We start from the raw sequence: 24,874 nt of genomic DNA on the forward strand, positions 1-24,874 counted from the left end.
ATATGTCTCTGTGTGTTGTGTATATGTCTCTGTGTGTTGGGTATATGTCTCTGTGTGCTGGGTATATGTCTCTGTGTGTTGTGTATATGTCTCTGTGTGCATCTCTGTGTGCTGTGTATGTCTCTGTGTGTCTCTGTGTGTATCTCTGTGTGCTGTGTATGTCTCTGTGTGTCTCTGTGTGTATCTCTGTTTGTTCTGTATATGTCTCTGTGTGTATGTGTCTGCATGCAAGCCTTTGAGTCACTGCACATATGAGAGAATTGTGTCTCTAGAGGGAAAACTGGCCCACACTCCCAAGCTGCCCTCTGCAAGGAGCTGTGTGTTGAACCAGGACTGTCCTTCCCAAAGGACAGGGCCCATGTCAGGACCCACTGAAGCAGCTTCAGTAAAATGACTGTGGCATGCCTGCCTGTGAGAGGGTGAATAATGACAATGACAGTAGCAGCTGTCAGCCTCACTGGGCCACCCTCCGCACTTAATCCTCACGACAGTCCAGTATTCTCCCCACTGTACAGAAAAGGACACTGGGTTTTGAGAGGTTAAGTGACTTGAGCTTTTGAACGTCGCATGGTGGAGGGCCAGTGGGGCAGCGGAGAAGAGGGAAGGTGACCCGGCCGGCAGGGCTGCTCTGCGTCTTGTGGGGCCTGTAGCTTTTCCAGCTTTTGCAATTAGAGCAGAGCCCTGCAGGAGAGGCCTGGGCATGAGCTGTGCTAGCGTCAGGGAGAATCCACCTCTATGTCCTTGCTTGCTTTAAAACATGAACCTTTTTTTCTCTTTTATTAGGAGAAATAAAAACCAGCGATAAGAGAGCTCTGAGATAAGGCTGCCGGCGCCAGGGAGCGACGGGGTTTAGCACCTACGGAGAGCTTGTGGTCGCCACTGCTGCCCTGGGCCCTAACTGCTGTGGTCCAAAATGGTCCAGACCGATTCTGCTAAATTGTTTTGGGTCTAGATTCTAGATTTTAAAAAAATATTTGCTTTACCTGCCAAAAAGCAGGATCTGTCTAGAGTCTGTACAATAAACACAAGGGAAAATGTAATCTCATCTCAATTAAGATGTATAGAAACACACCTAAAGCACTATGGACTTGTTTCTTTTTACCCTGCTTCTCTTGAAACGGATCTGTGATGACCATGTAAATGCAAAGTCTTGGAGTATCCCGCGTCCGTGAAAGGCGACGTTGGGAAGTTGTTAGACTGCTCCGTTGTAACTTCCGTTTTCATTGTGGACTCCTGGTAGAAACCCATGACCCAGGTGTTCCACGCCTTCCTCCGAGGTCACTTGTTGTCTCCAACTCAAGGACTCTCCAAAGGCGCACGAATCAGCTGCCTACATCTTAGGCCCTTGAAAACATCTGGGCAGCTGGGTCTCCTGACAGGCCAGGCCAGTCTCCCTAGATGAGCAGTGGGTGTCAGGAGGCTGCACAATGAGCAACCCCCCAGCCACTGCCCCCCCGCCACCGCCCAGCCTGGCAGCCCACGGCTCAGGAAGAGTTCTCTGCAGACTGCGCGAACTTGGCTCTTGCAGCAGGCAGCTGCATGGATGACAGACCAAGAGCTATCTCTCCCGGGATAAGAAGCTGGACGCTGGGCGATGCCAATTCGTTTTTCCCCTCATCAGTCAGTGGAAACTCACGTCCACAGATTGATTTCCAAAGGAATAAATGTTATCACCAGATGTCATCCTATGTAGCAGCCCCCTTCAGGAAAACTTTTCCTTGGTAATGGGGGAAATTTGACTTCAAGGAGCCAGTATGCAGCTGTGTACGATGGGCTTCATCTTTTTACATTAGACACGCTCTATCGTGAGCTCTCAGTGACTTCACTTCCCGTCTTGCGTGCAGCTTTGCCACCATTGCAACAAAACTGATGCTTTATGAGGCCAGTTTCACAGTCGGCTGGCACCTCTGCACTCTCTGAGGTACCAGTGACAGTTACGGCAAGACTGGCTGGCCAGGCACCTGTGGCATTCAGGCATGATACAGGCAGCCACACCGCCCGAGAGAAACGTATGGAAGTGAGACCTCGGATCACAGACTAGCTTCATCTCCCTGAATTTATTCCATGCAAAACCAAAACAAAACAAAATGCCATCCACCAGCTAGAAGTTTCCATCAAAATCGGAATGAGTCTAAGTGCAGTGTTCACCTCAAAAATGACTTCCTTATTATTGACAGTCCACGGATATGAACAGAAATGACCATTTTTATGAAAGAAGATTTCATGATAGGAAAGGACAAGGGAAGTGGAGCGGAGGTGCACCACTGTTCACCGTCACCAAGGACTAAGGTGGGGCGGGCAGTGGGGAGGGAGGGTGTGAATTCGCTCACACAGTTACCGTGAGATTCATTACTCGCCGTACGATACGGAGTTTTGGCTATAAATTGGCCAGGTTAGTGATTCCAAAACAAGGTAACGTAAAAAGGACCAGCACAATTCCCAACACAAGAGCAATTCCATTTCACAAAAGCACAGAAAACCAACTTTCATCATTTCAAACATGGAAAGCAGAACCCAAACAGACAACAGCAACAACAATCAACTGTGGAAGTCAGTATCTATTCTCACAGGACGTGACTGACAAGTGCATGAGAAGCTTGGTCCCAGCAGGAGAGTTTACAGGCTTATGTGCTGGAAGGAACCCAGTGGACCTGTGAGCTCATATTTTCTTCTGGATATCAGTTAAGGAAATCAAGACACACATATGCTGAGTTTTCAAAGCCTCATTTCACTCTGGAATCTTTTGATTAAAATAGAAATGCTCTTGTTGAGAATGCGGGCCAACTAGGAAGAGGCACATGTAGTCAATTACATGAACTCTGTCTATGTGGGTTTCCGACTTTAGAATTAATACTACAATGGATTATTCTTAGAAATGCTAGCAATAAAAAGCCCTCCAAATTCATAATGTCTAATCCAATCTTGAAATTGACAGATCTGAAGTAACATCATCAGAACCACATTTGTTATCTGCAAATTGCTGGAGATACAGTGTCGGTCCCACGCTGCCCTCCCTGGAGCGGCTGATGGCAGGGCAGGCTGAGCTATCATTAGCTGGGCACAGGGATGACCTGCATCTGCCTGTCATGGTGCTCGGTGACATCTGATACTACGAGCTTGTTTGGATCTGGGGGAGAAGGTATGTGAACTTGATTCCATAAGGCTATTTTGCTAAATAAAACAGCTTTCTTCAAAAACGGTCTTAACAATCATGTAATAAATAACAGAAAACTGTTCTAGGGAATGAAGATCAAAGTCATTTTATTTGCTGCATTTGTGGGGGTGAGTAAAATGTAAGAGGGTTGGGCTCTGAGCCTACTTTTGATTTGTAAGTGCCCTACACTATGAAATCACCAGGAAATTAGAGCCTGAAATGTGGCCGCTTAACTGCAGGCCTCCAAGTGAGGCAGGGACTAACACCGCTGATGCAAATCTTGTCACAGTAATTAAGGCACATGTTCAGCCTGACGGGGAGCCACCCAATCTCTAGGGCACTCCTGGGGTCCTCAAATACATTGTAGGATTCAGCATCTAATGGAATTTTCAGACCAAATGTAAAAGGAAGGGACGGCTGGTTTACAAAATTTCACCTGCTAATATTGTGCTATAGGCCCTGTTTTCCCTCCCATTCTATTCTTAGCAGAGAAGGAACTACGGGTAGCACGGAAGAACAGAGGCAGCCTGCGTTACACAGTTCTCTGAAAATTACAGACTGCTGTCCCTTAAGGAGCCGTAAAGTCAGGTTAGTGTGTTACAATCAGAATTTTTTTTTTTCTAATGAAGATAGAGTAGTCCAGGAAATGCTAGGAGTAGATTAATCATTAATAAACTTTCATTAGAGTATGTATTGTTTCGCCAGACTTTAGTTCTGTCTGTCTGTCTGTCTCTCTCTCTCTCTCTCTCTCTCTCTCTCGTGTGTGTGTGTGTGTGTGTGTGTGTGTACAGGTTCAGGGTTTGGATAACTTGCTCTACGAGATCCCCTCTGATCTGAAATCCTCTGAGCGAGGGTCTCCTCGGCTGCATGCAGCTCCTCACGGGCTGAGAAGCCTGCCAGCGACACAAGCCTGCCATTGTTTAAGGTCTACTCCTGGGCCCCGCTTGCCACCAATCAGGACCAGATTTTAGAACATAGTAGGGACTTGTATTGCCAAGGAATGGAACTCTTTCCACTAACAGCTTCGGCATTTCTCAACTTGTTCAACTCTCCCTGGCTGTGCTCTCTGGAAGGAAGCCTTACTGCCCCAGGGAGGCGGGAGGGGTGCGGACGACCACAGGCCCCTCCCCCAGCTGTGGTCTGGCCTCCCATTTCCTGGCTGATTACACATCTTTGGCTCACACATCTTTCACTGCATTAGGAACCACTACCAGCAGAACCTTTCAAGATGGTAGTTTTCATCACTTTTTGCCCCACAGTAGATAATTACAAATGAAAGACTTATTTATCATATTCCATCATCATAGCGCTTTTCCTGACATGACTGACCCTTTTCATTCAGAAGGCCCATTTTGCAGAGTTGAGGGCATCCTCCTTCAGAACATGAAATTGTGCAAAGCCAATACAAAAAAAAATTAGAAATCGAGGTCTCTGAATTAGAAATTGGGGTCAAAATACTGCCTCTATCACTTGCCAACTGGGCAGTCCTGCACATCGGTACCTCTCAGGGACAGCGGAGAAGTCAGATGAGGTCAGGACAAGGTGCTAAAGACAATTCTTGATCCCCAGAGGAGCATCGTATGTCTGGAAAAAGCAAAGTCATATTTAAAAACAGTCTCATATACAAAAGTATATTGTGTACATCATAAAACACCCAAATACAGGTTGGGCCAATCAACATCAGAATGCATTTTTCAGTTCTTCAGGGTTAACACGAGGATTTCTTCCACAAGTAGGAGTATTTCACACTTTACTAGCTGCATTCCTTAAGCCAGGATGACTGTCTTTAGAAGAAAGATGTTTTTAAAACGATAAGATATATTTTGAATTTTCAAACAGTTAGTTACATATGGCTTTCCCAACAGACAAGGCTGGCCATTTCTTGGCATTTCGAGCCACATGTGTGAGTTCTGACTTTCAAGCAGGGTTTAGCATGGTGTTTTTTAAGAAATTAGGTGAAACTTTTACGTCATAAGATTTATGGTTTTAGTAAATCACGTGCTTTCCATCCTTTTAAATGCCTTCATGTTATACTTTATCATCTAGTTTGCTTATATCTGAATCCTAAATAATATGGCCAAGTCCAGAAAATCTGCATATAGGACCTTGAAGAAAACGTGGGCAGCAAAGGACCCAGGGTCTGGGAAGAGGCCCAAGGTCAGGGGCTTCCTGGCTGTGTGACCTTGACTGGCGCCCCTTTGTACTGCCAGCTCTTTTCATCAGCAAACAAGAGCGTGTATTCTGGAGATCATTTGGAGTTCTTTAAAAAACAGAAAAAAGACGTGCTCATCGAAACTAAAAATGCATGTATAGCTACTGAAAATATCCATCACCTAGGCTTACAAAGGTGAATTTGAACTGAATGAATCCTTTGAGTGGCTTGTATTGATAGCAAAGAGGGCATCTTGCGTAGCAGGTCAGAGGGAGGTCCCGTGAAGCAAACCCTGCGTGGGGGCCTCCCAGCCTGGCTGGGAAGAAACGTGAGCTCTGGCAGGTCAGGGAAGGGTGAGAGGTGGGCCTGACTTTGGGATCAAGTTTCCGACAACCCACAACGGAAGACACATTTTTGAGCCAACTGGAGATGTGCCAGTAGACTGGCTGTTGGGTGACATATGGCTAATTTTTAAGTGTGATGACAGTACTGTGATTATGTTTTAAAAAATCATGTTTTTAGAGACGCATGACGTGAAATGGAGATAGTGTTGTATGAAAGAATGGGGTTTCTTGGATGAGACGTGACTGGCCTTAAAATAGTTCAGGAATGGAAGGACAGATGTGGAAGAAAACAATCTTAATGATTTGGGGTTCTGCATGTGCATTAAAACTTATACCTGAAAACTTAAAAATTCTTCTATTGAAAATCCTATTTGAATGGCACCCACGGCCAGGCCTCCCTAGCAGGCCCTCCTGTGTGTGCACAGAGAAGCACATATGAACAGTGCCTCATGTGCTGGCTGCAAAGCCCAGAACAAGCTCAATCCACTTTTAGTGACAGTCGTGAAGGATGAGGGAGCCATTACATGCATGGGACCGACTTACGCATGCTTCAGTTTAGAAAGCTCTCAAACAAAGTGAAATTAAGTTAAAAAATAGAAACAAGTGGAAAAACAATATGCATGAATGACAAACTCATTTGTACAAAAATGTAAACAAAACCTAAATGATTGACTTTTATTTGTACATATATTTGCATGTAAAATACACAGAAAAAATGCTGGATTCTTCCCTAACTCTTCACAGTGGAGTGAAAGCATGGTTCTTCCTTTTTACCCTCTAATTTCCTAAAATCATTATTCTTTTCACAAAGAGGAGTATTTCTGCATTATGTAATTAAAATACAGCCAAATAAATAAGCAAGCAGAGGCAAAAAATGATGGAAGGCGTGGGAGAGGAGGCAGGGAGGCTGGCTGGCCAGTCTCCAGAGCTTGATGTTTTCATCGTCAAAGGGACAGGACTGAGATAGATAACATTTTAGTTTCGTCTGCAAAGGCCTTTCATCCCAGAAAGAAAACAGTGTCAGCATTACAGCCATGAGTTGACACGTGGTAAGATCCCATTAGCAGCACGAAGGAGGCTCCCCTGCTAATCACAGGGAAAGTCAAATGACGGGAAAGGTTGCATGCCCAGAGAAGCTCCCCTGTAATTTGTATTGTAATGAATTATTACCTTAACACAAGCATGCGCCAGCGTCTAATTTGCAAGTACAGATGCCTGGCAGTTGACTTTAAAATCACTCTGGAATTATCCCTGCCTAATCTGAACAGCCAGAAGCGTGACCAGGGCTTTACCAAGTGGGAGTTACACAAAAGGGTAAACTGTGGACTGGGAAGTTCTATCATCATGGAGGCGGGGGAGTCATGTGCACGGTGGCGCTTGATGCACCTGTGCTCTGCTTTAGGAGGAAGTCCTGCACACATTTTCTGCAACTGTTTTACAGACTTGCCTGCCACTCTTCCATGGAGCTCTTTGTGTGAAGGGGGCTCTCCGATCTGTTCCTACCTTCAACGTAGGGCCAGGTCCAAGTGGAATGCAGCCTCTGAAAACATAGCTGCTCCTAGACTCCTTGGAGCCAGACCACTGCTCCTTTCTACGGATCTCAGGATTTGCGGGGGCTTTTTATGCAGGTGGGAGAGGAATGGGCACTGGGGCAACAAAGTGGGAGTGTATGTGTGTGTGTGTATGTGTGTTTATGCCCTGCATTGTATCAGAATGGAAGAAAGGAAATAGCATGTCCATCTATTACCTCCTCTGTCGGCCCACCTCTGTTGGCCACCAACACACATACACACCTTGTGTCCCCTTTGATGAAGAAATTAAGAAGGCCCAAAGTGAGTCATGTCACTTCCTTTCTGTGGCCTGCAACTCCAAAAGGAGAAGAGGAGAGGACGAAGGAGGTCAGGAAGGCCATTGCTTGTGGTTCGGGGTGCCCCTCCTTGCCTGCTCAGGTGCCTGTAAGCTTTGGCTCTCGGTCAGCCCTTTCCACATCTTCGAGGAGACTGTGCCTGACGAGGCTGGCTGGAAGCTGGGTGCCTGGGTGTTCATGCTCTAATAAACCCAATCAGGAAGTTTCCAACTTGTCACAACACCACAAAGAGTGTGCAGGAAAATGCCGCCTCTCTTATTTCTCCTTCAAACTTTGATTAATGTGTTTAGGAGGAACCAGAAATCCCTGGTGCCAATCAAACACATTTTGCCACACCTTTTAAACATTTTACACACAACCCATGTTTTATGAAAGCATGACTCCTACCACTTTGGATGGATAGAATAAGACAGCAGGACCAAATGTTTCTGAGACCTGCTCTCTAACATCCTAACTCAATAGGCCCCACGCAGGGCCTGGGAAAGTGCATTTTCAGTAAGTGCCACTGCTGATGTTGATCAGTTCTCTAAGAAACTCTGGGTTAGCTATGGGACTATAAGCATAGGCTCAGAGTATAGGTTTTTTTCTTTAAATAATTAAGAATCTTTTTTTTTTTTTTTGAGACAGAGTTTCAGTCTTGTTGCCCAGGAGTGCAATGGCGCTCTGCAAGCATTCCGTGCCATTGCAACCTCTCGGCTCACTGCAACCTCTGCTTCCGGGTTCAGGCAATTCTCCTGTCTCAGCCTCCTGAGTAGCTGGGATTAGAGGCACATGCCACCATGCCCTGCTAATTTTTGTATTTTTAGTAGAGACGGTGTTTCATTATACTGGTCAGGCTGGTCTTGAAGAGGGACTTCTTGATGTGAGCCTAGAATTGTGTGAGCCTGAAGTGCTTGGTGGGCAGCGGACAAGCTGTGCCAGCTCCCTGTTCTCAGTGGAAACGCAGTATTCCAGCCATCCTCTCTTCTCCCTGCTTGTGGTCAGCTCTAAATAGCGCACTCACAGCGCTGGGGGAAAATATTTTTCCCTGTTTCAAGTGGGCAGTGGAAGTAGTGATCGCCTAAGTAAACTCTGACCACTAGATAATGGGCCATTATAACTCTGGATAACTTCCTGAATGGCCCTAAAAAATGACTTCTCATTTCCTGCCTGTAGAAAAGAGAAATATGAGGATTGTGTTGTGTGCAAAGAAATGCAAGCTTGCAATGAGAGATGCAATGAGGGAGAGAGGGACGGAGGGAGTGGAGAAGGAGGGCAGAGAAACTGAGGTTGACTCACGGCTTTGAAGGGAAAACAAAAGGAGGAAGAAAGCCCGTTCTCCCATGGGTCGTCAAACCCCGCACTTCACACATCTTTCCCACGGGGCTGCCAGCTGCGGCCACATCACAGCTGTGCTGCCACCGGAGTGTGCCGCCTCCGCAGTGGGAGCGACTCAGAGTGGCCACCTCTGCCTCTGGAGGGCCTGTCTGCTGGCCAGCAGCGGCCACCCCAGACTGGGGTGACTGGGCAGCACAGTAGCCTGCCCAGGCAAGGCATGAAATTAACGAGGCAAAAGCCGCAGAGAGATGAAAGCACGGAAGAAAAAAAGTCACCCTGCAGCTCATATTAAAACAGAAAACTCTGCTGCTATACTTGGTCTTATTCCAAGATGCTGCCAGGAAAGAGCTGGCTCACAGAGAAGCCACAGCTTCGATTTTTCCCATACTCAAGTGATACGTCTTTCCATGGCTTTTTTCCTCAAAGGGAGCAAAATAATCTCACTTTTCTGCATTAGCATAGGCTGTCCTTAAAATTTTTTTACAGCCTGTACTGGCTGGTTGAGATACTTGCAGACGGTGTAGTGGATGAAGACTCTGGGTGCGAGCCCCTGGCTGTCCTGGCCAGTTCTTTAACTCAGGCACGTGACTCACTCTCTCTGAGCTTCCCTCTCCTCAGTAGTAACATGGAGGTACTGAGCAGAGAAACGGAGGCACTGTGGACACAAGATAATTCACAAAAATTGCACGGGACCATGCTCACTTCGGCAGCATATATACTAAAATTGGAACGATACAGAGAAGATTAGCATGGCCCCGGAGCAAGGATGCCACGCAAATTTGGGAAGCGTTCCATATAAAAAATAAAAATAAAAATAAATAAATAAAATTGCACGGGACCTGGCACATAGTCAGCATGTGACAAACAGTGGCTCTCATAAAGTAGTTAATACTTGTTTCAAACTATGTATCAGGTCTAAGGGAGGAAGAAGGGCTTCTAGGCGGTGGTGATTGCAGGGAATTGTCCAGGACAAATCGTAGCCTTGTCAAAGTTGGAGCGGCCTGTTGAGGAGATGAAACACGAAGCCAAACACTTGCACAAGCTCAAATTCTACTTCTGCCACTCTGTCATTTGGGCCATTGTGGCTCCTTATTTCCTTATTTTTAGAAAAGCTGATGTGAGAATGAGCTGACTTCATGTGTAAAATACCTACTGCCGGCAGACAGAAGGTACCCACTCCACGTCAGCTCTACTCTGCCCTGATGCTTTGCAAACGTCATTAGCAGAATTCCATCACACACTTCTGACTTTATGGTATAGCTGAAACTAGAATCCTAAATGTTCAAGGATTCTTGTGCAGTTACTCTTCAGCAGGAGTTTTCAGAAAGTGGGAGAAATATTATTTATGAAGTAGAACCCATATGCTTTATTCTTTCTATATTATTAGGTTTTCATGATAATGCTTCAGAGATAAGACAGAAGGGGCTCTGCGAGAGGGTGCACATGGCGGACCGGGGGTCTGAGGCCCTCCCTGCTCTCTGTGCCTGGAGCCCACCAGCATCTTGCTCACCATACTGCCTTCCCTGGGAAAAGAGACACATGCAAATGATGAAGCATGCAGGGGCCACACGGAGGTTTTGTAAAATTAAAAGGATTTACATGAATGCCTTGGAAAACGGAAAAGTCCGTGTCAACTCTGACAGCCCAGGCATGATACCACTGACGATGTGGCTGCTGGGATTGTCACCCAACTTGGCAAGTATCCTTCATGTGATTAAACACAACATGCCTGTGACATTGGGTTTTTTTCCTAGCCAGGCTGACTGTCGTCCTCAGGGGTACCGTAGGCTTCCAAAGGCTGCTGGTGCCCTGACCTTTAGCTCCTAAATGAGCATCTGAAGCACAAGGACTGGGGAAGGGAAGGAGCCGCTCTCACATTTGAGTGTGCCCTTCCGTAGGTCATTCCAGCGAAACTGTGCCTTCATTCCGGATGACTCTGCACTCACTGAGTGTGACAATGTGCCTGACCACGGAAGATCATGGATGGGGCTGCACTCCTCTGCTACCGAGAAGCTGGACCAAGAGAGCAGGTGCGCCCTGGAGGCTGGAATGAATGCTTAAGGGCATCTCAGGACTCCACTCCTCTGAAGGAAAAATCCAATATGTCAAACTCCTCTTCCTGATAAAAACCCTTTAAATATTTGAAAACAGCTATTGTAACTCCTATTAGTTTTCTCCCAGATAAATATCCATATTCATCTTCATCCATCACTTGACTTTTCTCAAGTGCCTTCCTCATCCTCTGACAATTCCAGTTTGTAAACATTCCTCCCAAGTGTAGCCTCATAACTCAACACTTCTAATCAACAGAAGCTTGTCCAGCTTTACAATCTTTCTTAATGCAACCTGACCCATACGCATGATAAATATCACTGCTATGGTTAGGTTATATGGCAAAGTTAAAGTTTTGAAGATGTCATGAAGATCCCAAATCAGCTGGTTTTGATTTAATAAAAAATGAAGTTACCCTGAATGGCACTGACTCAATCAGGTGAAAGCCATGAAGAATGGACAGAGCCCTGCTGGAGGCAAATGCTTTCCCACTGGCCCTGGAGAAGCAGGTGATCATGCTGAGAACTGCTTATGGAGAGGGCGGCCTCTAGGAGCTGGGACTTCAGTCCTACGGCCTCGAGAAACTGAATTCTCCCAAGAATCCATATGAGCTAGGAAGCAGACCTGGAGCTCCAGATGAAAACATACTTCGTGAGTCCCTAAGAACCCTGAGAACCGAGATCCTGACCCCCAGAAATGGAGATAAGAAGTGTGTGTTGTTTTGAGCCACGGCATTTGTGGTTACGTGTGACAGCCTCATAGTTTGGGCTCATATCTTACCATGGTCAGCCAAGCTCTATCTTTCATAGGGCCATTTGTTAGACAGCCTTTCGTCCACCCAGTATCTTTGTTACTGATTCGGCCTTGAACTCGTTATTAATAAATTCTGTGATTTTGTTCCATTTTTGGGGGTCTGTATTTTAGGACCCCAATCTTGCTAACCTGTACATTCTCATCCTTTCCTCTTGGTTTCTTGTATTCCAAAAACCTGGGACACTCACTTAAACTGGCTGATCATTCCCAGGGTGTTACTTCTTGACTCATCTAAGTAATCAACAGCGACACTGCGTTTCATTTCATCAAACACTTCTCAGTATACTTAAACACTGATGAATGTCTGCATTATGTCAGTTCACATATTTTTAAAACACACATTTGACTAATAAGTAGCCATGTTTTTCAGGAAGAAAAAGATTCGCTTTCATCAGTAGACGCACCAATGATCTCCACGTGGCCTGAAAGTAACTTAAAGCCGTGATATTAACTGTACACGCGTGGACACATTGTGCCTCACCACATGCCTGTTTTGGATATACTGCAGACAGAATTTCATGCTCTTCTAAGAGTGATCTACCATGTGTTTTTCTCATAAGACATTCACCAAAGATGACATTCGGCAGAGGGGTCTAGACCACTGACGCCAGGGGTCTGTGACAGTCCTGGATGGGGGAGGCCACAGGGGAGTGAGTCAAGAAGAAAATCCCAGGGAAACCCTTTACAGGAGCTCAAGGCTGAGTTATTGTCTAAAAAATGCCAAGGAAGTGAACATGATTATTGAAATACATTCTAGAGCTCATATGCCTCAGGCTGCCAGCAATGCTGGCGCTACTGCCACAGTTAAGGCTACTAGGAGGAGCGCGTAAATTACGATGTGTCATCAGTTGTTCAGTAAGGTATGTTCAAGTCCTAGCCTCCAGAACCTGGGAAGTGACCTTATTTCAGAATGGGGTTTTTGAAGATGTAATGGAGTTGAAATGAGGTCGTACTGGTATAGAGTGGGCACTGATGATGGGTGTCCTTGTAAGAAGATGGAAACAGACACACAGAGAGAAATGCAAAGGCACAGAGACAGACATGCAGGAGAACGCACTTTGAGGATGGAGGTGGAAATGGGAGTTTTGCATCTACAAGGCAAGGAATGCCAAGGGCTACTGGGAACACCAGAGGCTGGGGAGAGGCCAGGGGTATCCTCCTCGGCAGGTTTCAGAGAGACAGCGGCCCTGCCCACACCTCGATTTTGTACTTCTGGCCTCCAAAACCATGAGCAAATAAATCTACGGCTTCTTAAGCCACGGTGAGAATGGAGATCTGTTAGACAGCCCTGCAGAAGCCACACACTACAGCTGCCCTGCAGTGAGATGCCTAAGGAGGGTCTCAGATGAGGTTGCTGCCCAGAGCCGCAGGGACGAGTGGTCTATCCTATGTCTACACTGGAGCTGAAATGAAACCTGAAATGAGAAAATGACAACCTGGATAATAATCCTCATGAAACAGGAAGATTGAAGAAATAAGCATAGTAGGATGCCGTCCTGCTTTCTCCTGTGGGTGGTTTTGTGTCTAGGCTGTCTCCTTTTTAGCTTGGATGCCACCCATTGAGTTTAAATACAACTATGGCTGTGATTTTCCAAAAGGCTACATGGCCCCAGGTAGAAGATGAGGGAAACAAACAAACCAAAACAACAAAGGCAATGTGGGCAGGGGTGAGGTGCAGAAGGGAGGAAAGGAAAAGGGGGGCTTGTGGGATCCTGCATCCTTTACAAGCACGCGGCGTTCAAGGACTGCCTTTTTTCTCTAGGAGGTTATCAGGAATGACCCAAGTTCCTTCACATATCCGACACTCTAACAGCTTTCTAATCCTGATGCCACTTGGTAAGATCAAATAACTTTGGTTTAATCACTGATCCACTCATGTCCTCAGTTACCTACTTTGTACAGTGAGGAAGGCTGTGGATTGGGGTTTCGAACTGTGGGCCACCCCCCAGTCTACACTGTGAAATCACTGGAGTGGGTCACGACCAGCGTACCAAGGAAGAGAAAGAAAAACAAACAGAAAAGAATAGACAGCATCAGAGTGATATCGTACGGGCAGAATTGTGAAAGTTTAGGTATAGATACACGTGTGCCATGATATTAAAATGCATTTCTTACTTTGGTAAGGTCAAAAATGTTGGAAAGCCACTGAAATAGACGTTATCTGGGAAACTTTCCTGTGCTGGCTTTTTTTTTTTTTTTTTTTTTTTGTTTTTTTTTTTTTGAGCCTATGATTGGCTCTAGAATTCCTTACAGAATGTACTAGAATACACTGACAGCATGTTGTGGAGAGAGAAAAAAAGCTTGCAAATTTTAAAAAAAAAATGTCACTCTAAAACAATCTCTTCCTGCCACAGGCACTGAGCAGCCGCAGGGACGGCCCCTCCTCCTCCAGGGTGAGTGGGTGACTGGTAATAGCCTGCTTGTCCTGGGAGCACGGAAGGGTGGTTTTGCTTTGCTATGGAGAGACCAGAATTCAGGGGCTGCTGCCACCTCAGCACAATGGCAGGTGGCTGAGGACAAGTCAGCTCAGGCAGCTCAGGCTCTCGCTCACCCACGCCACACTTTACCACCTGGCCGCCTTTGTCCAGAGTCTGCAACACTCACTGTGAAGAAAGCCAAGTCCAGTCTAAACAAGACAACTTCATGGCGACAGAGTGAACGGCCAAGGAGAAGATGCAGTCACCCTGCAATAACACAGCCCCCTCCAACCATCCACAGAATCGAGTATCTCAGTTAGGGTGCATGGCCCTGACCCAGACTGTACCAAACAGTAGCTTTCTTTCTGCTGCCAAAAGTCCACGATTGATAGCTGCCCTGTTAATCATTTCCACTCTGATCTGCAAGGAACCCTGCCAAAAGCAGGTTTCAAAATGCTTTCTGTTCTAGTTAAATTGCTGCTGTTTTACATAAGGCCAAATTCTACCTGGAAACATGTCTGACAAAAGTGTGGCAATTAGGTGCGCTTTTGAAGCACTTGACCTCCAGGATCGAGCTTTCAACCTTGGATGCGCACCTTCTGCAGGGCATTTCGGAGTAGCGTAGTGGCAAAAAGGAAGCTTTATCATCCTGACTGGCACCCGAACCTCCCGATAAACGGCCAGTGTCACTAGATCACCCCTGGATCCTAGTTCCACAGGGAAGGCTGTCCCACACTTGTCCCCACCTGGCCTTTGGCGGACGTCACAGGATGTCATTCACCTCTACGACGCAGTGAATGACATTTATTTTATCTTATTTTTAAATTTACATAAAGAGACAGTATAGTCTTTAACTTGTGCCTCCCATGTAACTGAGATTCTGTGTCTTTTCACCAACATCTCCCCGAACTCACCCCTCCCCAGCTCCTGGTCACCACCATTCCACTCTCTCCTTCTCAGAATACAGTTTTTTAGATTCCACGAAGGAGTCAGATAATGCAGTGTTTGTCTTCTGGTGCCTGGCTTATTTCATAATGCCCTCCAGGTTTGCAAATGACAGGATTTCCTCCTTTTTTTTTTTAAGGCTGAATAGTATTCCATTGTGTATGTATACCACAAGCAGTGACTGGCAGTTACTAAAAACAAAAAGAAACAAAAGCTGCTGATTATTATACTAATAAGTCCTGACATTGGCTATCATGCTTTTGACAAATGGTGCCCGAGCCACTCACCATCATAGGCAAAAAAAGAGCCTTGTTCTCACACCTGGTACAAAAACTAACTCAAAACAGATCACAGATTTACATCTAAACACAAAACTATGAAGCTTGTGGAAGATGACCTAAAAGAAAACCACAGGACATACTTTGGTGCAGACTTCTCAAACCTGACACAGAAAGTATGTTCCATAAAAGGAAAAAATTTTAAATATATTAGTCTTCAAAATTTAAAAGTTTTGTTCAGCAAAAAAGCCTGTTAGGAGGTTGGCAAGATAAGCTGTGGACCTGGGAGTACATATTTGCAAACCACAGGTCTGACAGGGGCGTCATATCGAGAATATAAGGAATGCTCAGAACGTTGCCCTTCTGGCAACGGCCTACATGTGTTCGGCTCTGCTGGGGACACCTGGAGTGGGGGACCCTGGATTTTCACAGACGACTGGACATGTTTCCTTCTTTCTGTCCTCAGGTCTTAAGGTTCCATGGGAATGATGAGAGCTATGAAGCCAGCAGGGCCGGGCCTAGGGCGGGGCACGTTCTTGGGCACAAAACTTAAGGGGGCAGCAAAGGACTCTGTCATCACAATAAACAGTGAGGCATTTTGTGAAAGCAAGACGAAAGCCATAAAATCCATGCTGAACAAAATATCAAAATGTAAATGCGGGCAAGTGAGTTCCTGTCTCAGCCACCACTCCAATCGTGGCCCTGGAAGGAAAAAAAAATTCAAAAACACAGATTTGGGAGAAACAAAGTAACATGTGCAATCCTAACACCGTCCATTTCTTTTGGTGGTGCAATCCTAACACCACCCCTTCAGCGCGCACAGGGCAGGCCCAGCTCCTGCATCTTTAGCAGCAGCAGCAGCTGGGGCCGCCCCGCCCCCTCCCCTTCTCCCGCGTGCATCCCTGGCTCTGGGCGGAGCACCTGCTCCAGCCCCGCAGGCTTCCCACACCCCATGCCCGGCCGCTCCTCTTCTGACCTCTCCTTCTCCATCTCGAGCCCCCTGGTGGGAAGACTGCCCACCCCCACCGCGCCCAGACTTGGCCGGGCTTTCCCACCAGCCTCTGCCTGTGCTTGCCTCATTCCAGGGCCTCGGAGCTCAGGCAGCTCCTGGAGGCTGACCCTACTGCGGGCCGGGCCCATGAGGCAGGAATGGACGAGAACGCCCTGCACTTAGGTTATCCTTTCCCTTCTGAAGCCAAACCGAACAGACGCACCTGCCTGCTCCCTGAGGTGGGGAAAGAGGTCTGGAGGGCCGGGGCTCCTGGAGTTTCCACCCTAGACGCGTGCCCGGCCAAAGACAGGGGCGTGGGGCTGCGTGGGGGGTGGAGGCCCTGAATCTTCTGTCTCAGAACGCTGACCCTCGGAGAAGGCGCAGGCACCGAGGACATGCACAGGGTCCGCGGGCTGCCCAAACTGTCTCAGGATGTCCCCTCTGTCCCGAGCACAGCCCCAGGCCGTAGAGTCACCACGGCGTCCACGCTCTCACCAAAGCGACCAGCCCTGCGCCTGGGGCCTGCATGGGCAGTGCTCGACCCCACAGATGATCGGTGGTGGTGCACGGGTGGCGCCCACACTGACAGGTGCACGTGGACATGCGCGTGCGGAAGGACGCAGGTCACTCTGGGCAGCAGTTCCCCTCGGGGACCCGCTCAGACGGGAGGAGGAGGACGCTCTGCACCGAGGCATCCCCGGGTTGGTGCAGCCGGCACACGTGCTTTAGGAGTGACAAACGCAAAGTGAAAAAGGACGTCTCTGCGTGGCGTGGTACCCCGGGGATGGTGCTGGAGCCTCAAAGTACAGCTGTGCGAGGGGTCTCCTGGCACCGCTGTGGGCCATGGGGGGGTCCCGGGACAGTGCGGACGCGGGACGCGGGGCTCAGGGTGTGTGTGGGGCCAGGGCCTGTCCCTCGGACGGGGCGGTCCTCATCCCCTTGCTGCTGCCCTGCTCCTCCTCCCCTCCCCACATGCCACACCCCCAAATACCCAGGGTAGGAACACGGAAGGTGGAGGGGAGAAGCCCTGCACAGTGCCCCGAGGGTCTGCAGGAGCTTCGCCCTGCCTCTGACTCGCGCACGTTATTCCTTTTTTTTTTTAATTGCATTTTAGGTTTTGGGGTACATGTGAAGAACATGCAAGATTGTTGCATAGGTACACACATGGCAGTGTGATTTCCTGCCTTCTTCCCCTTCACCTATATCTGGCATTTCTCCCCATGCTATCTCTCCCCAACTCTCCACCCCCCACTGTCCCTCCCTTATTTCCGGGACAGACCCCAGTATATAGTGCCCCCCTCCCTGTGTCCATGTGTTCTCATTGTTCAACACCCACCTATGAGTGAGAACATGCGGTGTTTGATTTTCTGCTCTTGTGTCAGTTTGCTGANTCTTGTGTCAGTTTGCTGAGAATGATGGTTTCCAGATTCATCCATGTCCCTACAAAGGACACGAACTCATCGTTTTTGATGGCTGCATAATATTCCATGGTGTATATGTGCCACATTTTCCCTGTCCAGTCTATCATCGATGGGCATTTGGGTTGGTTCCAGGTCTTTGCTATTGTAAACTGTGCTGCAATGAACACGAGGCCAACAAACATATGAAAAGATGCTCATCATCACTGGTCATTAGAGAAATGCAAATCAAAACCACATTGAGATACCTTCTCACGCCAGTTAGAATGGTGGTCATTAGAAAATCTGGAGACAACAGATGCTGGAGAGGATGTTGAGAAATTGGAAAATTTTTGCACTGTTGGTGGGAGTGTAAATTAGTTCAACCATTCTGGAAGACAGTGTGGCGATTCCTCAAGGACCCAGAAATAGAAATTCCATTTGACCCAGCAATCCCATTACTGGGTATATATCCAAAGGATTACAAATCGTTCTACTATAAGGACACATGCACATGAACGTTATTCTAACCTGTTCCTGGGCGTACTTTACCCCGAGAGCACCAGCCCCTGCCTCCCCCTCCACACCCAGGCGCCAGTGCCTGCAGATAGCGTCTCCCTGTGCAGCATAACACCCTGCAAAGCTCCACTTGCCTAACCAGCCGTGCTGACGGCCTCCAGTTCCTGCTCAGGGTTCAACGTCCAGCTCTGCAGAACTGCCTCAATTTAAAAGAAAAGACAGGACTCCATCCGGAAACGATCTCTCCCTGGTTTCTTGCTTATTGAGCATTTAACCTATTTTTTTTTTTCTCGAGCACCAAAGAGTTTCTGCAGCCCCCTAGAAGCCCCCGCTCCCTCCCCACTCTTCCATGAGGGCCTGGAGTTCTCGCACGGCCTGTTTCCTAGTTCTCCAGCAGTCTGGGTCTTTCGGTGCGAGCAGCTGCCCTACCCTGAGTTACCCTGGCTTAGTTCCACTTGGAAGTAAACATTTCTGTCATTTATCATGATCAAGCTGGAAGGAACTAGACCAGCAAGTGTGAGGCAGGGTGTGCAAAAGGGCACGCAACACACACACGCTTTGCAGTGCTAGAGAAAACATGGAGGACACATTTTCACTTCCTAAGTAAAATGACGAGACCAAGATCAGAAAATACAGTGACGAAATCGTACTATGATTTATGTTGTGCTGAATATTTATTCACTGTGTTAGCGACACAGGAAGATAATGTTACAGCCTTAATATGATATTTTTGATGAAATTTTATTTAATGACTATCGGCAAAGTTTTCTGTGTGCCTGAGGCCTTGTGCTAGGCATACTGATGCCTCGGCTTAAAAATACCACACCTCGCACAGAATATTAGTCAATAAAACTGCCATATTTTCTCCTAGGTTTATGAAGGACAAAGATCTGACCCAAATATCGGCTTTGGAATCTTTGGGGCCTAAATGATAATCTGTAATTGACACCGCCAAGACATTGAATGATTTACCAACTCATCCATTAGTACATGGTGTTCAATAGTGGTACTCACCTATTGGGATTGCCATGGATTTTTGTATGACTTACGTTCTGCCTTTGTATATCCTATGACAGTAGTGAACTCAGTTTTCGAATGTTCAAGCAGAGGATGACTTAGGTCCTTGGCTGCTAGTCAGTTTCCCTCATTCGGCCACTGTTTTATTTATTTATTGATAGCCTACATGATAATGGCTAATGACAGAGTGCCAGGCATTATGAAAATAGATAAGGGGGTGGTCAGAGCTCTGATGGAAATTATATTCATATATATATATATATATATATATTTTTTTTTTTCTCACATACAAAGAACTATTCACAAGTTAATAAGCCATATATGCTCAACTAATGAAGTTCAAAGGGAAAGAAACTACAGTGCTCCTCAGTGGGGGTGGGAGCCATCCGCACTAAGCAGGTTTTATTGCAATGAGCACGGAGAGTCACCTAGATGAAGGGGTGTGAGTACATGTGTTTTGTTTGCTTGGCTACTTTTGGTTGGTGTGTGTGTGCACAAATAGGTCTACCAGGTGATGGAATGAAAAAAGGAGTCTTTCTCTGGACATTAGTTGTGTTCCTCAGTCTGTGCCACACAGTGTCCTAAAAATTGTAATCATTAAAGTTCATATGCTTAATAGTGCTTATCGGGACTTTTTTCCAACCAATGAAACTCAATTTTATGGTGCCCTTGAGTCTTGATAATAAAACTCAAGGACAGCAGTCTTGTATTTGCCTGCATTTCCCATCAGGTTGAAGGAAATTACAAGCCTTTCTTGGGTTTTAAGAATATTCGACGTGCATTATTTCTGTTGATGTATTCATTTGTACTGAGATTCATATTTTAATTCAGAATTTCAGCAAGGTGTAGCACTTGAAAAACTAATAAAGCCCTCGTGCAGCTTGGATTTAGTATGAATACATCTCAGGCTGGTACAATGCTACTTACAGAGTGTTGTAATAAACCATACCAGTATCTCAAAAGAGATGCTTTAATACCAAATGTCTCATTTATAACTAATTACTAATGGACAATTGCTAGGCTGGACAAGTGAACAAGGACAATTAATTGAGGTAAACAGGCTTGGACAGTTCCAGTTGAATGGAAATTTCCACGCGATGTGCTTGCCTGTCTCTTTGTAAAGAACTGTGTGCAGAATTCCACTACTGCACCCCCACCACTTGAAAGCCAGCCCATCTAATTTAATGCTCTTTTTAGCTCAGCAAATTCTGATTTGGAGAGTTGATGTGCATGGATTTTTGTGCAATCCTATTTACAAACCAACTGAAAAAAAAAATAAAGAGTTCCAATCCCAGAGTACACTGTGTAGCTCCGAGCATGCCAGAGAAGGCAGCTGTGGTGCACTTGTGATGTCCTCTGAGGGCTCCGGGCGCTGTCCTCACCACGGCGGTGGGTTCCGCTGCCTGAGTGGATCCATTACAGCAACTCGAGCTTCAGGTGGTCCTTTATAACCCAGCTCAAGAGGATGCGTCTCCAAGACTCAGGAGGAGCATAGCTGTGCCTCAGCTGCAATGTTCTGTGACCTAATCTGAGGGGAAATTCGGGTGGGTAAATTTGTTCCAAAACACATTGTTGCATTGTTGTGGTGGTGGTTGCTAAGTCCAATCTCCAGTGAATATATTCTGGAATTAGTTATAAACTATCGATATTATAAAAGCCCTAAAACAGGAAATCCTGTTGTGGTGGTCACAGCTCAGTTGATAAAATGACCTCCATACAAAGAAGGGCCAAGTGAATGAAAGGTGGCCGCAGGTGCGGAGGAAGCTGGACGCCTTCACGGACAAGGGAGGCCCAAAGCGTTCCAGGTCGTATCCTCTGGTTGGTGGAATTATTTGAAACATTCTTTTTTTTTTTTTTAAGCTCCTGGTTCAACTTTAATTTGCTCTGCCCTTTAGAAGAATGCAGACTGCAGCTGCGGCCCCTGCCCTGGCCCTGGCCACCCACTGATGGTCTGAGCTATCTACACACCCTTTGGCCTTCTAGTCAGTTACTTCTAAAAGCTCTTTAAAAGTCTTAAGAAGATGACAAAGTGATTTTACTGGTACTGTGAGTTCTTCTGAGTTGCTCTTATACTGATTTTCCATTAATGTGATTGTTTTAATAATAACCTTTGCCAAAGGTTTCTAAAATACCATACAATCTCAAGGTTCAAATTCTGGACGAAAAATAATGTTTTGCTGAAATGACCTTCCAAAGAGAACACTTTGCTTGGTAATAAGAATGACAGGTTCAGCATTATTCTTCAACTACCAGAAGAAAAAATAATCTTGACTTTGCCAGCTAATTGACTTGCTTACTAATTGATTTAAAATGTCCTTTGACTTTAATGAGTCGGTACTTGCAATAGTAGTTTATAAGATTAAAGTACGCACTCTCAAATATTAACTCTTTAATCATGTCATAATCCAGTAGGGGTTTGGGGAACCGGCGACATGATATTTAAAATAGTTAAATAATTCTGGAAACACTTTGGTGGCCTTTCACATTGAATGACAGAATGTGATGTCACTACTTACACTTGCTGTTTCTATTTTATGTACACAAACCAGGCCAGGGGGTCAGCTGTAAACTCACATTCTATTTTGATGACATTAACATAACTTTCAGTTCTAATCGGAAAAAGCCAGAATTTAAGTACAGCAAGAGTATTAATGCTGTTCCACCAGGAGGGAAATAAAAATGGGACCTCAGAGTGAACATGTGGTCCTTCTGAATTTCCTCCTGGACCTGGATGGGACTCATGGTTGAAACAGAGTTCCTGAAACATTTCCACCGTGACTCAGAGTGAGCAGGAAGGGTGGGGCGGCCTCTTTGTTTTCTTGCAAGGTTAATAGCTTGTACCTTAGAATGAGCCAGAGCACAGCAGGGGTAACAGAACGTCGCTTTGCCGTCATGAAGCCCATGTGGTGGACGAGCCACTGAGAACCTCCCCTGACTACGTCAGGCTGTTTGCAGTATGCATGGGCCTTGCCCTCTGCAGACCAGGGGAAGGCTGTGTCTGAGACTTAATCTAAGAAATGATCATTCTTTAAATTCTACAGGTGAAGAGATATAAACGGAATTTTAATTATAATTTGCCTAAAATGTATTTCTTGTAGAGGATAGGCATCCCTGTGCGTATGCAAAGTCTTGGAAGAAAAATATATGTTGATAAGGCTTGACGCTTGACTAAGGGACAGAACAAATAGCACACTGGCTTTTCTGTTTTCCTTAACGCTGATAACATCCGAAGAGGTGTGAATGTCTCTATGTAATTAACAGGGTGGCAAAAGAACAGGAACGGGATTCAGGGGACTCCAGAAAGAACTTTAATTTCTGTTCCTTGGCATGGGACACATGGGATGAAGTATTAATAGCTATAAATGCCCATAACAACTGAGATTTGATAATAAATTCAAAATTAAGTTCACACTTGAACTTTATAAAAAATACATACTTCATTTCCCTGTGGGCCATATACAAAATGTGAGCTGCAATCAAAGTCCTGGCCAGGGAGTTTCTGGTAACGTGTCTATTATGGGATGTATACTGAGAACAGTATTGATCACGGCACTTGCAGAAGACTTTCCAGTGTGTGTCTCCCCACCATAGACTAAGGGAAAGTCTTTCTGAGAGTCATTGTATTCTCACAAAAAAATTCTCCCAGGAAGGTCCTACACTCACACCTAATTTGCAGATTGAGGAAATGGGCCGAGAGGTTTGACAACTTGTGCAAGGCGGCGTGGCTGCTAAGCATGCACTCTTAACTACTGCACTATGCTGTCTGCAATATCCAACTGCCCTTTCCTTGACTCGGCACATATTTGAATTGGGAGAAGTCCTTCAGTATTTAAATCACAGATCACTAAATGGCAAAATAGCAGAAACAATGAGAAGTTAGATATTGCTTCATTCCAAGGGAAGAGAAATGACAAAACCGGTCAGGTTAGACAAAAGCTCAGCCTCCAAGAGCAATCAGATATAGTGAAGCCTGAGAATTCCTTATCTAAAAGTAATGAGACATGAGACGTTAATATGAGAAATTTCAGCCTGATTATAAGGAAATTTTCCAGTGACATGAACTGAACTGTCACTATATACCTAAAAAGAAATCATGAAAGTCCTTCGTATACGGCATTTTAGAAACTGACGGGCATGCAGGGAAGAACACGGGGTCACTGATTCCAGACATCTGTCCACCCACACTGTCATCTTTTTAGGGATTACTTTAAGGACCTCAGAAGCAGACAAAACAGCAGACTGTTAAAAGCATCTGTCAATATTTACCTAAACACGACAAAGCAAATGCTTGTGGCACGACCAGCAGTAATAAAATGATGGGACGACCACTCTTGGTCCCATTAGTTGAAACAATAGGAAAATGGGCCAACATGAAACTGTTGGTGCCTTTGCAGGGGAAAATCACCTCCCTAAAGAATGAAACACCATCAGCACCATCACTCATGAAAGCGATGCTTGACACTTCACATCTACCAGCAAACCTCATCCAGCCCGCAGCCCTCTGAGGAAAACACTGCTGATAGCTCCATGGTGCCCAGCAGGAAAGTCAGGTGCAGCTGCGTTAGGAGCTTACTCAAGTCCCACAGCCAGTACGTGGGACAGCACCACATTCCTCTGACTCTGATGAATGTGCTTTTGTCCGTGATATAATGCCGCAAATAAGTCTCTAAAATCCACCTTTAGTAGGTCGCGTGCACCAAAGTTTGTGCAGAGTACCTTCAAAAATGCGGTCCTATCGTGCCTTGCTAGTAATAGCTACGACGCTTAAACTGACGTTACATACATTTAAAATTAAGTCTGCATTGGAACTTGATGACACGTATGTATTTAACTTACTTCCCTGCAGGTCACATACGAAATGAGAGCTGGATTCCAAGGCCTTGGCCGGGGAGTTTCTGGTATCGTGGCATATGCTGAACGCTGCCCTGACCACAGTGAGTGCGGAAGCATCTCAGCTCTGTCTGCTCCGTTTTCTCTGAGTCCTCTCTGACCCGATCCAAGAGAAAAATGTGCTGCAATATTGGCCGTCTTCTGTTGGTGTTGCTAAGTTACAGAATATTTTGCCTTGCCTTGCCCAGAAAACTGTGCTAATTGTGTTTAAAGAGATAAACCATGTTCCGGAACATCTTCGTATGTGCCCTAAATGTACTGAGTATTTTTGTAAAACAAATTTTGTTCTTTCCTTTCTCTCTCAAGTACAATTTGGAGAGAGATATACTAACACATATTATTAGTATTAAAGCAGAAAAGTATCGTTTTTAGAGTCTTGGGGAGCTGCGCGTGTGCACACGCAGGCAGACACGTGCATCCTGGTAAGGCCGCCTAGAAGGGAAGAGCCTCACGCTCTGAAAGGGGTGTTGACATTGAACAGAGAACACGATGGATCACGATTCTGCCGGTGAAGGCAGGGTGGGTGGAGAGGCAGGCGATTGTCTGGTCGCTGTGCTTAACCCACTCAGGCCATCTGTTTTAGTCCTCTTTTCAAAACAAAATATTTCTGAAAGGACTTAATGTATTTCTTGAAGATTCTGAATAATAAAAAGATGATAGAGGAAACACAATTTTATATAAGGGCGGCGGAAGCATGCTCAGTATCAGGGCTGGGCTTTAG

General features: G+C 46.0%; 1 protein-coding gene, 2 long non-coding RNA genes and 1 other non-coding gene across 5 annotated transcripts in view; 3 read left to right on the top strand and 1 right to left on the bottom strand.

Moving 5' to 3' along the window:
- Positions 1 to 1,130, top strand: part of LOC108294537 — a 10,752-nt gene extending 9,622 nt beyond the window's left edge. The window contains exon 3 of the long non-coding RNA XR_001821084.2: positions 784 to 1,130. This is a non-coding gene — a long non-coding RNA (uncharacterized LOC108294537). The remainder of the gene's footprint in view (positions 1 to 783) is intronic.
- The window catches only part of EGFR (epidermal growth factor receptor), a 202,155-nt gene that overhangs the window by 123,034 nt on the left and 54,247 nt on the right, over positions 1 to 24,874 (bottom strand). The window contains exon 1 of one of the 2 annotated variants that reach the window (XM_037734208.1): positions 24,100 to 24,207. The exons of the other annotated variant lie outside the window; for it this stretch is intronic. The gene's annotated coding sequence lies outside the window, so the exon portion shown is untranslated. Of the gene's footprint in view, positions 1 to 24,099; positions 24,208 to 24,874 lie in introns of those variants that run through there. 2 annotated transcript variants of the gene reach the window in all.
- On the top strand, positions 9,529 to 9,635 carry LOC119469170. Its single transcript, XR_005197989.1, has one exon. It is a non-coding gene; the product is annotated as a U6 spliceosomal RNA (small nuclear RNA).
- Positions 20,489 to 24,390, top strand: LOC119469168. Its single transcript, XR_005197987.1, has 3 exons — positions 20,489 to 20,811; positions 21,159 to 21,304; positions 24,110 to 24,390. It is a non-coding gene; the product is annotated as an uncharacterized LOC119469168 (long non-coding RNA).

Source organism: Cebus imitator, unplaced genomic scaffold (genome assembly GCF_001604975.1).
Source record: "Cebus imitator isolate Cc_AM_T3 unplaced genomic scaffold, Cebus_imitator-1.0 Scaffold586, whole genome shotgun sequence".
In the NCBI taxonomy this organism is placed as follows: Eukaryota; Metazoa; Chordata; class Mammalia; order Primates; family Cebidae; genus Cebus; species Cebus imitator.